At 39.5% G+C, this 16,752-nt stretch overlaps 1 long non-coding RNA gene across 1 annotated transcript; it reads right to left on the reverse strand.

Moving 5' to 3' along the window:
* Positions 1-5,893: 5,893 nt before the first annotated feature.
* Positions 5,894-11,116, reverse strand: LOC130590651 (uncharacterized). Its single transcript, XR_008968501.1, has 2 exons — positions 10,622-11,116; positions 5,894-6,957 (listed from the first exon to the last, which is right to left on the reverse strand). It is a non-coding gene; the product is annotated as an uncharacterized LOC130590651 (long non-coding RNA).
* Between the last annotated feature and the right edge of the window lie 5,636 nt (positions 11,117-16,752).

Below are 16,752 nucleotides of genomic sequence, written 5' to 3' on the forward strand. Positions count from 1 at the left end.
TCACATCTCTCTCACTGCACTTCCCATAACACCAAAGTGGGCTATGGCAATCTTCTCTCCTCTGTTTTCAAAAATTGCAAAGTTAAATTGCCTGCCAGTCCCTCCTTTTGTCTTGAGCCAGAAAATTATCTTACCAAGGACACTCTGTCAAGGCTAAGTTTAAGGTTGATCAATGGGAAACTAGACTTTGAGAGGGAAGAAACGCCTGTCAAGGTTGAGGTAGGAAGTAAGAGGAAGCTGGGTGAAGAGGGAGTTCCAAGTGGGTCTGTGAGGAAGAGTCAAAGGTTAGCTGGGTCCAAGTCTCTAAAGGAGCGAGATCAAGGTGAAACAATGTTTATTCACTTGGACTCGGATCCAGTTCCTTCTGCTGCTGTGGATTTTCCGTTATTGTCTACTACTGGGCTCAACAAGTTACTCCGGGAAATTCAGGTCTCTTTGACCCTTCTGCACACCAGGATAAATGCCCTAGAGACCACTGTCTCTGCTCTAGATTCTCAGCAGCAACAACAAATGATAGCCATCAAGAATGCTGATACGGGAATCAGGAACAAGGTGGATGGTGTGCTCTCCAAAATTGATTTTGTGGTCTCCTCTCTCTTCAAACGCTCAAAGCCCTAACTTCCTTTAACTTTGAAATAATTGAACAAGTTTTTTTTTGTGGCTGTAATTATTGTTAAACAATTTATTTTGGATTCTCTTGATGTGTCCTTTTGAGACACATGAAGCACTTTTAATTTCTTCTATTTCTCTGCTTTACTCTGCATATTGCTTAAAATCTGCTGTCCATATTGTTGCTTTCTGCCTGCTTATTTTTTTTGTGTTTGGATGGCTAATATTATGAGATCTATGTTTGAGCAACTTGCTTGATGCCTAGACTGTTGACTCTCTAGTGCTGCAGGTTCATTTCTTGGTTTTGATAATGACAAAGGGGGAAGAGATATTGTTGTATAAATTTTTATTTTTTCGTTCCTACTTAGTTCCTATGCATGTTTTCTCATTCCGGTTCCCAGTATAGCTTGATCCTGTTCCCAGTCTTAGTTGAGTTTACTTAAGTCTAGTTTGTGTGTTTTTTTTTTTGTGTGTGTGTTATAGTTTTGGTTTATAGTTTTTTCTTAAAACATAAAAACATAAAAAAATTTCCAATTATTTGTCATAATCAAAAAAGGGGAATATTGTTGTTTCACTATTTTGATAATGACAAATAATTAACTTTGTTGAATTTAATTTCGTTTTTCACTAGTGGAAAAAAGAAGAAGGGCTGCGCTGAAAAAGGCCTGTAGGGCTGCGCTTTTTTACAGCAGCTCTTTCAGTAGCAGCCCTTCACTTTTTAAGTAGGGTTGCGCTAGAAAAGCGCAGCCCTTAAGCTAGAAGGGCTGCGCTAGTTAGGAAAAAGCGCAGCCCTTCTAGCTTAGAAGGGCTGCGCTAGTTAGAAAAAAGCGCAGCCCTTCTAAGCTAGAAGGGCTGCGCTTTTTCCTAACAAGCGCAGCCCTTCCTACATAAAAAAAAAAAAAAAATTTTTTTTTTTTTTGACGTTTTTTTACTCATAATCTCACATTTTCTGAAATTAAACAGAAGAGAAGAGAAACGAAACGAAAATACTAAACCCAAAACAAAAAAAAGAATGAAACAAAAATGAAAAAAAGGAACAAAAACTAATATACAAAGAGAAGTATACAAGAACATTAATCAAAACAAAGATGAAAATACAAGAAATTATATACAAAGAGAAGTATACAAGAACATTAATCAAAATAAACAAAGAGAAGTATACAAGAACATTAATCAAAACAAAGAGAAGTATACAAGAACATTAATCAAAACAAAGAGAAGTATACAAGAACATTAATCAAAACAAAGAGAAGTATACAAGAACATTAATCAAAATATATATATAAACAAAGAGAAGTATACAAGAACATTATAGATCTGAAAATACAAGAACTACCTCCAACATTAACCTAATAATGTTTAAATACATAAAACAAAACCCTAATACATAATTTAAGGGGAAAAAAAAAATTCGGAAAAACTTAAAATGGTTATTTGGAGGCTTAAACAAACTCCGATGGCTTAAAAAGCCTAAACGTCACGGCGTAGCGGTGTGTTTGACTCGTTGGCTCGTTCCGCTTCCGAAAATGTATCACAATAGGCAATCGGACTCCGTCGGCATGATTCTTGCAAATCATTTCAGCGTTTTTGTCGCAACATTTCTGGGAGTTTTTGAGAGGATTAGAGAGAAGGAGGAGAGGGAGGAGGGATGTGAGAGAAGGAGGAAAAGGAATAATGAGGGACGTGAGAGAGGAGAGAGAATGAGGGATAATATATCTGAATCCCCGCTCAATATTTCAAAGCCCGCGGTTTCAAAATTTCAAAATTTTTCAGGAAGGGCTGCGCTAGTTTCAAAAAAGCGCAGCCCTACAGTGAGAAGGGCTGTGCTAGTTTTGAAAAAGCGCAGCCCTACAGTGAGAAGGGTTGCGCTAGTTAAAAAGCGCAGCCCTTCACCATGGGAAGGGCTGCGCTTTTTAAAAAAGCGCAGCCCTTCTCAAGGTGAAGGGCTGCGCTTTTTTAACAAGCGCAGCCCTTTCAATTGAAGGGCTGCGCTTTTTTGAAATAGCGAAGCCCTTCTTATTTGTAGGGCTGCGCTTTTTCAAAAAGGCGCAGCCCTTCAACCATAGGGCTGCGCTTTTGATAAAAGCGCAGCCCTTCTGTTTTTTTCCCCTAGTGTTTATTTGTGTGTTCTTAGTTTATTAGATTTAGTCATTCGTGTTTTAACTTAGTTTATAGTTTAGATTTATTCTTTTAGTTTAAATTAATGTATTTCTTTTAGATATCACAAATAATATGTTAAATAACTTATGGAGAACTGATTAGGAGATTAACAAAAAATTGAGTTGTTAAACTTTATTTGTGACAAAACCGTTTATATTATGGATGTAAAAATTATGATATTTTGTGATTCCATTATATTCTGTGAAGTTAGTTTATGTGCAGCTTTTTCTGATAAAATCTGTAAAAAGGAGCCGCCAAAACTAACCTAAAACAGCGCCTAAGAAGGATGAGTTCTGGTAGTTCCTAGATTTTAGGAACCACAACAACCCACCTACTTACAAGGCGTGGGAAGGTGCGTGCGCGTGTGTTAGTGGCTGAATATGTGGAAACTAATCAACTAACTCCCAACGAAAGCCAACTGTTCAGGGGGAATAAGTTGACTGGGAACCATTTTGAGTGAATCTAAATCTGTAATCATTTTGAGAGAAAAAGAGAAAGAGAAGAGAGAAAGAGAAAAGACTTCGAGTGAAGTCAAGAGAGAAAGTCAACTGTTCAGGGGGGATAAGTTGACTGGGAACTAGTTCCTAGAGGAACAGAGTATGTCCGAGTTCAGGTTGTACAAAAGCGAGTCTTTTGGCCTAAAGTTATTAAAGAGAATTGAGTCAAAATCCCTCGTGGTCAAGGTTTTTCTTCATATTGGGCCTGGGAAGTTTTCCTTGTAAAAATCCCGTGTTCATATTTCTTTCTTGTTTATGCTATTATTTCTTTCTTAGTCAATCATTCTTTTAAACCCGCAAAAAGTTTGAAAATCTCCCCAACTACAATTCACCCCCCCCCCCTCTTGTAGTTGTTTAAGTGTTCGTACTCGACTAACAACAGTTGCATCATCACATGACAGACATGGGACTTCAACCCAATTAATTTCATATCAGTCATAGAAACAAGTCTTCTCATGTTAGATGAGCATCCAGTGGGAAACTTAATAACGTATAAACACTCACAAAATAATCGTTTCTCTTTTGTAGAATATGTATAACAAGCTGGAGGCAAATACGGTGTTGTTCCCTTTCCTTTCTTAGATTTTTCCTTAACCTTTGGCCATAAATTAGGCCGAATCTTCAATTTCTCCATATCTCTACGAACCTTCTGACTATCCTTAGTCTTTCCCGGCATATTCAACAGAGTACCGATGATTGCATCACAAACATTTTTTTCGATATGCATTACGTCAAGACAATGTCTAACTGGTAATAATTTCCAATAAGGAAGTCTCCAGAATATACTCTTTTTTAAAAATGACACCATCGTCTTCCGAAGGTTTAACCCCCTTACCAAATATTGTTCACATCCCCTTAACACGATTATAAACTTCTTTTCCGGTCAACGGTCTATGAGCTGGAGCATTTTCAACAAACCCGTTAAATGGTGCTTTTTTCTTTCGATATGGATGAGAACTATGTAGGAATTGCCTATTAATGATATAGACATGTTTCCCACAATGTGGAAAATTTGTAGCCTCCATACAATTCTCACAAACGGGACATACCTTTTTTCCTTTGACCTTATACCCCGATAAATTCCCATAAGCAGGATAATCATTTATAGTACATAATAGCATAGCACGAAGTCTGAAATCTTCATTAGAATATGCATCAAACACAATAACACCTTCGTCCCATATCTTTTTGAGATCTTCGATGAGAGGTGTAAGATAGATGTCTATATGATTTCCCGGCTGCTTAGGCCCAGAAATTAAGAGAGACAACATAATCTATTTCCGCTTCATGCACAACCATGGAGGAAGATTGTATATCACTAAAAGAACAAGCCAAGTACTATGTTGACTACTCAAAGTATCGTAAGGGTTCATTCCGTCCGTACAAAATGCAAGTCTCAAGTTCCTAGCTTCCTGACCAAATTCTCCATATCTGGATTCGATAGCCTTCCATTGAGGAGAATCTACTGGATGCCTAAGCATCCCATCTTTCTTTCTCTGATCAGCATGCCATCTTAGATTTTGTGCATCTTCTTTGATAGAAAAGAGCCTCCTAAACTTTGGCACAACTGGAAGATACCACAATACTTTTGCAAAAGGACCCGTATTGCCCGGTCCAGGCTCAACCCCATCCGGCAATTTGTAGCGGGACTTACCACACCTCGGGCATTCATAAAGGTGTGCATACTCATTTTGATACAACAAGCAATCATTCAGACATGCATCGTGTTGTGGCATGAAAAATCAACGGCTATAAATATGACACGTGGCCCCATCACAACCCTACAAGTGGCACTCTTCTACTGTTGTAAAGTACATGGACCAGAAGCTTGTATGGACTATTATACATTTTTCTGAATAAAGAAAGGTGTACTAGCCCTTCTTATGGCCCAATTTGTAGTTAGACCCGGTAAACACAAAGAGTATCTTTCTGTAAAGGGTGATGTGTACTCTCCAATCAGTGAACGCCACGTGTCATCGGATTATTGCTTAGCCAATCAGATGCTCCCAAATTAGGGTGACATCAGGGTACATCAGTCATTTCAGACACTATAAATAGTCCTTGAATCAGGGAAAAGGTAAGTTTTTTCAGAGCATAGTACTGTTATTCTGCCATAAATACTCTCTCTCTCTCTCTACTTTCTCTCTCTAAAATTTCTTGTTCTACTCCTGATACCTAACTTAAGCTTCGGAGGGGGAAATACCACCCAAACCTCCAGAGTGGGTCCCTTTTTGCAGGTCTGAAGGCGGACACTTGTACAGAAAAGGCAATTTGTGTCGGATGTGAGGCGCCTATTTGCGTCGGACTCTGGTGCGACGCCAAAGCCCTCGACGCAAATGACTCAACCGATCTGCGTCGTATGCGGAAACGACGCAGATTATTCAGCTATTTGCGTCGCACACGTATACGGTGCGACGCAGATGGCTATCCCAGCCCAATTCAGAGTAATGCAGAGGGTAATGTACATCGCACATTGCCTAGGGTGCGACGCACATTAGTGATTTGTGTCGCACCTCGGGCTATGTGCGACGCAAATTACAATTTTAATAAAAAAAAAAATTTTTTAGACCTAGAATTTACTGCAAAGAATTCTCGAACAGTAGAGGAGTAGAAGATTGAGAGACAAATTACCAACTGAAATCGAAGTAGGATTGAACACAACAAAATATATACCAACAAAATTCAATAATTTTATAATTTACAACTCCAACACAAAACATTAAACAACAAAATTCTATAATTTACAACTCGAACACAAAATAATTAAAAAATCAGAGATCTAGAGTAGAGAGACGCAAAATTCTATCAATTTCCTTCCATTTCTGACGAAGAAAATTTCCAGAGAAACCAAAAAACAGATCTCCAAATGATAGTAAGAAAAAAAAAAAAGTCAATAAAAAATCAGATCTAAAAAGTAAAAAACAGTATATTTAAACACCGAATAGATTATAGATATGCTTGTACTTCGAAATATGATAACATAAGAGATAAATAAAGGAGAAATTTACCTGTGTATATGTAATAATATGATAATGAGGCGATGAAAAAAGAGTAATTTGAGTGGGGTTGACAATGGAGAAAGAATTATATGAGTTTGGGGAAATAAGGAAAAAGATGCCGCTGCGAAAGAGAAGGTGCAAGATGAAAAAACGAAAAAAACAGATCTGCAAATGAAAATAATTTCCGAGAGATAAAACTCGAAAGACAATGAAAAAATGAAAAAATTAGATCTAAACAATGTAAAAATGAAAAAACAAAGGAAAAAATTGTAGATCTGAAAACATGAAAAAAAATGAAAAAACGAGATTGTAGATCTAAACAATTAAAAAACGAAAAAACGATAATTTTACCTGCGAAAAGGCAATCGTCGGAAAACGGCTGTATGTTGTCGTCGGAAAACTCATGTAACACCCCAGAATATCAAAACAGAAAAGGAAGAAATAATAATAGTATTAATATAGGACGATGGCGGAAACATCGTCTTTTGGGAATGTCACTACTACAAGAAATGCGTTTAAATATCTAAGTGATAAAACCAACATGAATAAATAGTATAAATAAATTAAATTAACAACCTAAAGAGAAAACTGACTCTTAAATTAACAAAGAGTCTATGCCTAAAACATCTAACATTTTAATGCTCACACCTCAACCCAAGCCCAAAACCAAATAAGATTCTCATCAACATATCCTGCAAAAAAAAAACAACAAACATCCACAATCAGTGGGGAGTAACTAACAGCTCTCCGAGCTCAATTAGGATCCATGTAGAAGTTATCAAGCGTTAATAAAGAAGTCCCAATCAACATAAAAGATCAAACTGAACCAAATAACAGCAAAACAACAACTAATAGTTTAACATGGTTAAATAAAGTAAATCATGAATAGTAAACTTAATATAGACATACAAGATCAAAAACATAAGCGTCCATAATAATATAACAAAAATATTATAAATAGCTTTTGAGAAAGAGCAGAACGCCAGTGGATCGCAACCCACTTCCTAAGGTTCGTCAGATCGAAATCTCCAGACAGCCTATGGGCTTACGTTCCCTACTGCCTGTGTCTAAGAATGGCCAAACTCCCGATGCAGGATAGTACCCAGCTCAGTACTTCCCAACCTCTCGGACGACAACAATTAACCCAGGCAATACCCCTAAATCGCAACCTACACAACAAGAATCCGCGCTTTTAGCGTCAGAATTTACCGTCCGACACCGTAAGCGGACGTTAAATTCAAAATTACCGTCCGATAAAAATCAGACGCAAATTAGCGTCCGTTTCTCTAAAATTACCGTCCGTTTCCAGTAACGGACGGTAATTACCGTCCGTTTTTCTAAAATTAGCGTCCGAAATTTAACCGGACGCTAATTACCGTCCGAATTATATTAATTAGCGTCCAAAATAGCGGACGGTAATGATACTCCATATTAAAATAGAATCGACCATATTCCTACCCCTTTGCCTTCTCTCTCCCCTCATATAAGCCGCTCAATAATCCTCACTCAAACCCTAACTCCCTCCTCTTTCACCTGCCAAACCCCCATTCTCCCTCTCTCACCTACGCGGCCCTCCCTCCCCTCTCTCTCCTCTTCGAACCACCATGAGAACAAAGCCTCAACCGCCAACAAACCATCGTCGAAATCCGAACCATCCATCGTTTTGTCGCGTTCAATGAAATTGTTTGTCGCCGCTTGAAAAGTGTTCGTCGCGTTCATCCAAGAACTCCGGTCAGCAGCGAAAGTTCCAGATCTAGGTTGGGTTAAGTGATCTGGCTGGGGCGGTTTTTTTGGGGGATTATTTATTAGGAATTCAATTACAAGTTACTAATTTCAGTTTTGAATGATTAGGTTTTTTTGTTGTCGCATCGATTACAAAAGGGGTTGAATTGAGGCTGTGAGTTAAATATCACTTGCCATTTCACGTCGCTTGCCCAATTACATGGTAAGTAGAGAAGAAACAAGTAGATTATTTAGTAGTAGTTGTTGTTCCTATTATTATTCTCTTCTTTCTGTTTTTATTTTCTCTTCTTTTTTCTCTGTTTAAACTCTCTCTTTCGGTTTTTTTCCCCCTCTCTTTTTTCTCTCTATAACTCTGTTTGTGTTTGTGTGTTTTTGTTGATTTCGTGGGTAGTTTATTGATCCCAAATGTAACAATTCCCAAGTGTGTTGAGCCTATTTGTGACAATGGCAAGTGTAATGAGTTCAAATGCTTTATTTTTCCAGACACGGCGGTGGCGGTGGGAGCACAGAGGCGGCGGTGGAGGGAGCACAACGGTGGAGGCGGCTGGAGCGCAACGGTGGAGGCGGCGGTGGACTACAACAGATCTAATTTTTGAAATCAAACAATGGACTACAACAGATCGTCGAAGGGGTTTTTGCGGCTTCTGATCTAATGTTCTCTTTTCTTAGAGTAGTTCTCTTTGCCTTTTGATGTTATTTTCAGACCCTGAATTGTAGACTAAGTTTTCAATTCAGTATCTTGTAACCAAGATCATATAAATTTATGTAACAATTATGGTGCTTGGAAAAAGAATTCGATTCAGTTCATGTTGTCACAAATTCAGTGTAAATTTATATACTTGCAAAAATTTCGTCCATCTTCTCTGTACTGTTTGGTAAGTTCTTTCGTATGGAATTAGATTGGACGCTAATTAGCACTTTGTTTGGTAATACAGTTACCCCATCTTGTAACCAACAGATTATCTTTTGCAACTGTGTGCTGCACTCCTCCCAACAAGAAGCTAATTTGCGTCTGATTTAAAAAATTAGCGTCCGATTAATTAGTGGACGCTAAGTAGCGCCCGTCTTCTAGTCGGACGTTAATTTTTTAAATCGGACGCTAATTAGCGTCCAACTTTAGAATCGGACGCTAATTAGCGTCCGACTTTAGGATCGGACGCTAAATCTCAAATTTCAGACGCTAAATATTTAGCGTCCGCTTAGCGGACGCTAATTGAAGAATTAGCGACCAGGTGATTTGCATCAGCCTTTTAGCGTCCGTTGACGGACGCTAATCAATTTAGCGTCCGATCCCGCGTTTTTAGCGTCCGATTGTGGCGGACGGAAAAGAGTGATATTCTTGTTGTGCTAGGTGGTTGGCATGTTCTTCACCGGGGACTACATCTATCCCACCGGATATCTTATTCTCAATAAAATATTTCCACAGTTAAATACAACAATTCATTCATCAAATATAAAATAATAAGGATGCCCTTCAGGCCTTACACCTAAAATCAGCAGAAACTAGGATCGCAATCCAAGAGTCTCAATTCAACAATATTTATTCTTCTCAAAGTTATAGTAATATAATATTAATAAAAATCATTTCACCCAACTAAAAAGAATAAATCTTTCTTACAACATAAACATACACCAAATACACAATATAATCAGATACTCCAATTACTACACTCTCGTTGTCTGAATTTGGGTACAAGGTTAATTACAAGGTTAGCTATAATACCCCCGGTACATAACTCTTGGCGAAACGGTACTAAAGACAATATTATTCTCCCTCGAGTACTGTAACGTCGACAACTTAGATATTGATTTATAAAACTACAATATTATTATACTCTCAATATCATACAAACAACCAAACCATCATACAGAAATACTTAAAATACATAATATAAATATATATGTAAACTAAGCAATAATAAATAAAAAAAAGTCAACTCAAGTAACATATAATAATAAGAAATTAAGCATTACACCTGCATGGTTGCATATACACAAATATACCCATGAAACCAAAATCTTACACCTGAATACTCGCTAGTATATAATACTTAAAACATATAGCATAATTATGCAAGCAAACCAATATCATAATTCTTACAGCACCACCTACGGAAATGTAAATAAATCTCCAAGCTTGTCACACTACCATGCTTATACAGAAGAAGCAACACTCTTAGGTTGCGGCAGATAATAACAAGCCATAGACATAAATCTTCCTCAAGCGACTTATATCAGCAGGCAACAGATTATCATGCTCACAATTAACCAAAAATAAACATGATCACACATTACCTATCCATAATCCATCATCATAGACGCGTATAATCATGAACACAAAATTTACTAACTAACACATGAATTTCACAGAGCATAAATCATGAATTCTAGCCGCTTAAACATAACTTTCAACAAGAAAATATCACCCTAGTTTGAACCAGTTGATTTCACTTAATTACACTCATAAGCATTCATGTACTTGACAAGTATAACACCAATAATAAGAAAGTTTTACCCACCCACAAATCATAGCAAAAAATTACCCCAACTTAGATATTAAGGCTAAATAATTCCTAAACTGACTCTAGTCGTACTAAATTCGCCATTAGTTACCTTTGAAGACCTCCAATTGCTTGCATTTTCATTATGTACTATTCTGTTCTGATCTCGATTCCCGTTAATGTGTAGCTCTGATTTAAACTCGCTCCAGTCATATTGAAGGCCCAGATGTCCTAAATATGATGTCCAAATTTCAGGACGATCCAACGGTTAGATCTTCAGCGATGATCGAATTCGTGAAGGTGCGACAGGAAAACAAAACTGGGTGACCCGTCTGATTGAAACAGAAAACTGCGACCAATTCTTTCATTATCTTCAAAAACGAATGACACCACGAGCAAGATCTCTCCGAGTAGATGAATTTAGACTACTCACACGTCGAATTCCGATAAGAGACGAAGGAGATATGGGGCAAACAAGATGAGTGTGCAGAAATGGCCGAAAATGCGAGAAGGGAGAAGGACTCTTTATTTTTCTTTGTAAGGCTGGCGTGAAGGGAGTGTGCAGCAAATATAATATGATGGTTCATATCATAAAGCAAAGGTTTAATTGCATTAAGATGGGTTAATGGGGGATGGCTCTTCACCTTTTGGTGGTTACAATAGAAGATGCTAATACTATGTTTAATACTAAATTTTGGACAACATAAGAACTAGAAGGATATGGGTTTGCAAAAGAATTATTTATGTTGGTCGACCCATATTATATACAACACTTAAAAACTAAAATCACACGCTACTTAAATTTATCGAATTACTAACTATATGATAAAATAAATACGCACATTATATACACTTTAAATTAATAATCACAACAACATAACACAATATAAATAATTATACACTTTAAAAAAATAGTTTTTAATAATAAATTATTTTATTTTAATAGAAAATATCATTTTAATGTAAACAACACCAAAAATAATGAGTGAAAATTACGTGGTGTTACAACTCATTTGTTTCTTAGGTTTAGAGCGAGGGAGGGAGAAGAACTCAAAATCGCCAAAAACCGACACAGACCACTGCCATTTTACCTTCTTTCTTTCTCATCTCTTCGCTGGAAACCACCAAACACGACCACGCACTTCGTTGATAAGATTATTCGAAAGAGATATGAATTTTTTAGCGTTTGTAAAACTGAAATTGTAAACTGAAGATTTTGAAAGAGAGAGGAGGAGATCTGAGAGAGAGAGAGAGGAGTAGTGACGGCGAGTAAAGAGAGAGAGAGAGAGGCTGCTGATGAGAGAATGAGATAGTAAGAAAATTAGGGTTGAGATAGAGCAAGTATAACACGCGTGAGTTAAAACTTGGATTGGGCATTTAATGTGCGTCGCACAATGGGCTTCATGCGACGCGCATAGCTTCTATTATGTGCGTCGCACCATGGGCTTCATACGACGCACATAGTTATTTTGCGTCACACGTTAGTTAGATACGACACACATAGGTTGCGACATTTCCTTACAGCATGCGACGCAAATAGGTTTTTTACGTCACTTCCGTGTCTGTGCGACGCAAATCAGGGGACGCAAATCGTCCTTTTTCTACTAGTGGGAGCTCAGGTTCGGGATTTGAGTCCTGACATTGTTGCACAAGTCTCTTATTAGTGAACCTACTGTTGGGGATAATAGTATTATTTACGAGTCAAGCTCTACGTAACATATGGCGCCGTCTGTGGGGAGACGCAACAATGACTGATTGTCACTCATCCAATGTTGCCATGAATAGAAGTTTTGAGATACAAGTGGAGGATACGGTTGGCGATGAGAGACCACCTAGAGGAAGAGACAGGCCTTCTGCTGCTGTTCGTCTCTCTGGACGGAGCAGAGAACCTGTCATTCAAGAAAATCCTGAGCATCCAGTGACAGCTGCCCATCTGGAGACTGTCTTGAATGACTTCCAGACTAAGGGGGGCAGTCTCAAGAAGGTCGTATAGGGACAAGTCGGCCCCGGCAGGAAATGTCCAGGCGACTGTCGAAAGGGAAGCAGCCAGCAGTTAGTGAACCAAGGAGAAAGATAGACTGGAAGTTGGTGATCCGTCTAGGAGATAATATTCCCCCAGTGGTCATAAGATGGAGACGGATGCGAGGGAGTATCTGGAGGCTAAGAGGGCAGCTTCTCTACAGCGTTCAGCCTCAGGGTCTACTCCTTACATGAAAGATCCTCCATTAAGACTGTCATCAAGAACTGAAGAAAGAAGTCAAAGACCTTCGGCTGTCCAGCCAAGGCAAGAAAAAACAGTTTTACAACCCATGGTGTATAGGCCTAAGGCCCGGCTAACACCTCCTCTAATCCAGTGTTAAAAGAATATCGTCGGGAGCACATACCCACTAAGGGACATGCTGGGGCACTCAAGATTAACTGGCCGACTCCATTCTTCGCCAGAATCATGGAGTCTCCCCCATTCCCAAAGGTTAAGCTACCGACGATAGAGCCTTTTGACGGAACTACGAATCCAGATGATCATCTAATAACATACAAGCATCAGATGTATGTTTAAGCGGTTGATGATGCTACCTGGTGCAAGAATTTTCCAGCCACTTTGAAAGGAGTAGCTCAAAAGTGGTTCAATAATCTTCCCCCTAACTCGATGAATAATTTCATTGAGCTTAGTATCTTGTTTTCTAGCCACTTTGTAGCAAACGGGCAGGAATAGAAGACCAGTATGCTTTTGGGTAAGGTCATCCAAGGACCTAAAGAAACCCTTAGAAGTTTTGTGAAGAGATTCAATCTAGAAGCATTGCAGATCCAGGATCTGAATGTAGGAGTGGCCTTTGAAGCCCTCACTAGGGGGTCTAAGGCCAGGAAGCTTTAAGTTTTATTTGGTGAAGAAAGGTTTCTACTCTGACCGAAGCCCTTTGGGAGGCAGAGAGGCGTTCATCCATGCTACGGAACTTTGTGCGGAAGCAAAGCATCCGGAGGCAAAAAAGATTGAAGAAACAGTTCAGCCAAAGAAGAGCATCCGCAAGAAAGCTGAAACTTGGGCGATGACAACCTCATCTAAGAGAAGCAAAAGAGCTAAACCATCAACATCGGTTGAGCCTATAGAATTCAGCAAAGATCACTACTCCATTCTTATGGAGATAAAAGATCAGTATGAACTGAAGGCGCTAACTGAAATGAAGACTCCCTACAGAAATAGGGATAAAAGCAAGTATTGCCATTTCCATACGGATTGTGGCCACGAAACAAACGAATGTAAGCATTTGAAAAGAGCTTTGGAAGATTTAGCTCGCAAGGGTAAGATGAACTCCTATCTACCTCAAGCGGGTAGAAAATTCCAAAAGAGAGATAATCGTCAAGGTCGAAGAAAGGAAGATGAAAGCACTGACGAAGATGTAGTGCTTGTGATATCTGCAGGTTTCGCAGCCGGAGGTCCCACCAACCGCGGCCATAAAAATTACTTACGAGAACTTGGCAAGATAATGCTTATCAATCAGGCAGAGTCTGACCCTTTCCCTAAGGTTGTCGTCAGCGAGTTGGATCGCGGGAAGATAAGAACCCCTCATGACGACCCGTTGGTGGTGGAGATGATAATAGCAAACCTCAGAGTGAGACGGATTTTGATTGATACGAGGAGTTCAACCGATATCATCAGTGCAGATTGTTTGTCAAGATTAAAGTTCGATGAGAATGACTTGGTCCAAGTCCACCATCCCAGCATTGGATTTGGGGGTAGAATAATCCACCCAATGGGAACTGTCACCTAGCTTGTGAGGGTAGGAGACAAGGAGGCCTCCAGGATACTGTTTATCAAGTTCTTGGTGGTACGAGATTTGACAGTTTACAATGTTATTATCGGACGACCCACCTTGAACCACATCAAAGCTATTATTGTAAATCATTTGATGCTAATGAAGTTTGAGTGCGATGGAGGGAAGATTGGATCCCTATATGGAGATGAGCAAGCAGCTAGAGCATGCTACCTCACCACTCTAAAACCTTCATCATGGAAAGGAGAAAAACTAGAGCAGCCAAAGGCCATAGAGGAAGGACCGGCAGAAAGGGTGAAAGGCCAGATAAGTGTGTTAAAGAACGAAGTGGAAAGAACTCAGATGAAGGCCCCTCAAGTCAGCAAGCCATCCATCCTTCTGCCAAGCAAGAAGAGGAAATGCCTGGCCATCAAAGAAGAAAAAGCTTCGTCAGAAGAAGTAATGGCCATCATGGGTATTGGTTTAAAACGGCCGGAGCTAGTAGAAATGCCGGCTGAAATTTATTTGGATGAAAAACGTCCGGAGAGGACGCTGAAATTTGGGTCTGTTCTAGATCCCAAGATCAAAGACGAATTGATCAAGCTGTTAAAAGAATTTAAGGATGTTTTTGCATATGCGAGGAAATGCCGGGAATTGATCCCGAAGTTGTCGTTCATAAGCTAAACATAGATCCAAGTCAAAAGCCAATCGGGTAGAAAAAGAGGCACTTGGGTCCAGCCAGGAATCAAGCTGTTGATCAAATAGTATAGAAGCTGTTAAAATCAAAATTCATCCGGGAGACTTATTAACCAGATTGGATTACTAATGTAGTCATGGTCCCCAAGCCAAATGGAACTTAGAGGATGTGTGTGGACTATACTGATCTAAATAAGGCTTGTCCAAAGGACAACTTTCCTCTGCCAAAAATAGATCGGTTAGTCGATTCCATGGCGGGGCATGCACTATTAAGCTTCATAGATGCTTATTCTGGTTTTCATCAGATTCCAATGTGGCTAGAAGATCAGGACAAGACTTCATTTATCACTGAGAAAGAGCTCTATGGCTGGTTGAGGATGCCTTTCGGCCTTCGAAATGCGTCACCTACCTTCCAACGGCTAATAAACATTGTCTTCCAGCCGCAGCTGGGGAGGAATATGGAGGCTTACATTGATGACATGATCGTCAAAAGCCAGAAGGAAGTAGATCATATGAAGGATCTTCGAGAAATAATTCTGACTCTTAGAAAATTCAAGCTGAAGTTGAATCCGCAAAAATGCGTGTTTGGAGTGGTGGTCGGAAAGTTTTTGGGGTTCTTGGTTGACCAGAGAGGAATTAAAGCAAACCCTAATAAGATTCAGGCGATTCTAGACATGACATCTCCGTCCAAAGTTAAGGAACTTCAGCGTCTGACAGGGTGCTTGGCAGTCCTAGGACGTTTTCTTTCTAAATCCGGAGATAAATGTCATCACTTCTTCGCAACGATAATAAAGAAAGCAAGATTTGAGTGGACGAAAGAGGCGGAGCAGGCTCTCCAGTAGGTTAAAGAGCATCTCCGGCAGTTTCCTCGATTGATAAGTCCGACCAAGAGGGAAAAGCTGTTTGTATATTTGGATGTATCACAGCATGCGGTGAGCGCTTTCCTCCTGGCCGAAAGAGATTCAGTGCAAATTTCGGTCTATTTGTAAGCCATGTACTAAAAGATGTCGAATGTAGATATTCGATGGTGGAGAAATTCGGCCTGGCGATTTTAAGTGTAAAGAGGCGTCCATGAGTAAATACATGAAGCTAAATCAAGAAGAAATAAAAACATTGAAGCGATTTGTGCTCGACTAGGTTCCAAGGTCGGAGAATCATTAAGCCGATGCTCTCTCAAAACTAGCCAGTTCGGCCGAAGGGGATGTGCCTCGAACTGTGTTTTGGGAGGTAAAGCCGGCAAAGAGTATTGATCAAGAGAAAGATCTGTTCCTCAGCCGAGGAAATGTCTGGATGGACCTCATCATTGAATACAAGAAAATAGGACGCCTGCCCACAGATCCCTTGGAAGCCAAGTATGTGAAGGCAATGGACAAGTGGTTCGAGGTGTGGGATGAAACCTTGTAAAAGAGGCATTTAACCGGCCACTCCTGAAATGCACTCCTAGGGAGGATGGGTTAGATGTCTTGAAAGAATTACATGAGGGAGCTTGTGCGTCTCACATTGGGGGAAGAGCATTAGGAGAGAAGGCCTTAAGGATAGGGTATTATTGGCCCACCGTAAAGGAGGACGCCTTGCTCTATACGAAGAAATGTGATAGCTGTAAGAGGCATGAAAATATGTATCAGAAGCTGTCTAACTATTTGACTCCAGTTCTTTTTCCCCTTCCCTTTGCCAAATGGGGAATGGATATCTTGGGGCTGTTTTCTGTAGCGGCCGGCCAGAAGAAATTTATGATAGTAGCAGTAGACTACTTCACTAAATGGGTCGAGGCTGAGGCTATGAGGGATCACCACTAATG

The sequence above is a fragment of the Beta vulgaris genome, chromosome 1 (genome assembly GCF_026745355.1).
Source record: "Beta vulgaris subsp. vulgaris cultivar EL10 chromosome 1, EL10.2, whole genome shotgun sequence".
Classification (NCBI taxonomy): Eukaryota; Viridiplantae; Streptophyta; class Magnoliopsida; order Caryophyllales; family Amaranthaceae; genus Beta; species Beta vulgaris.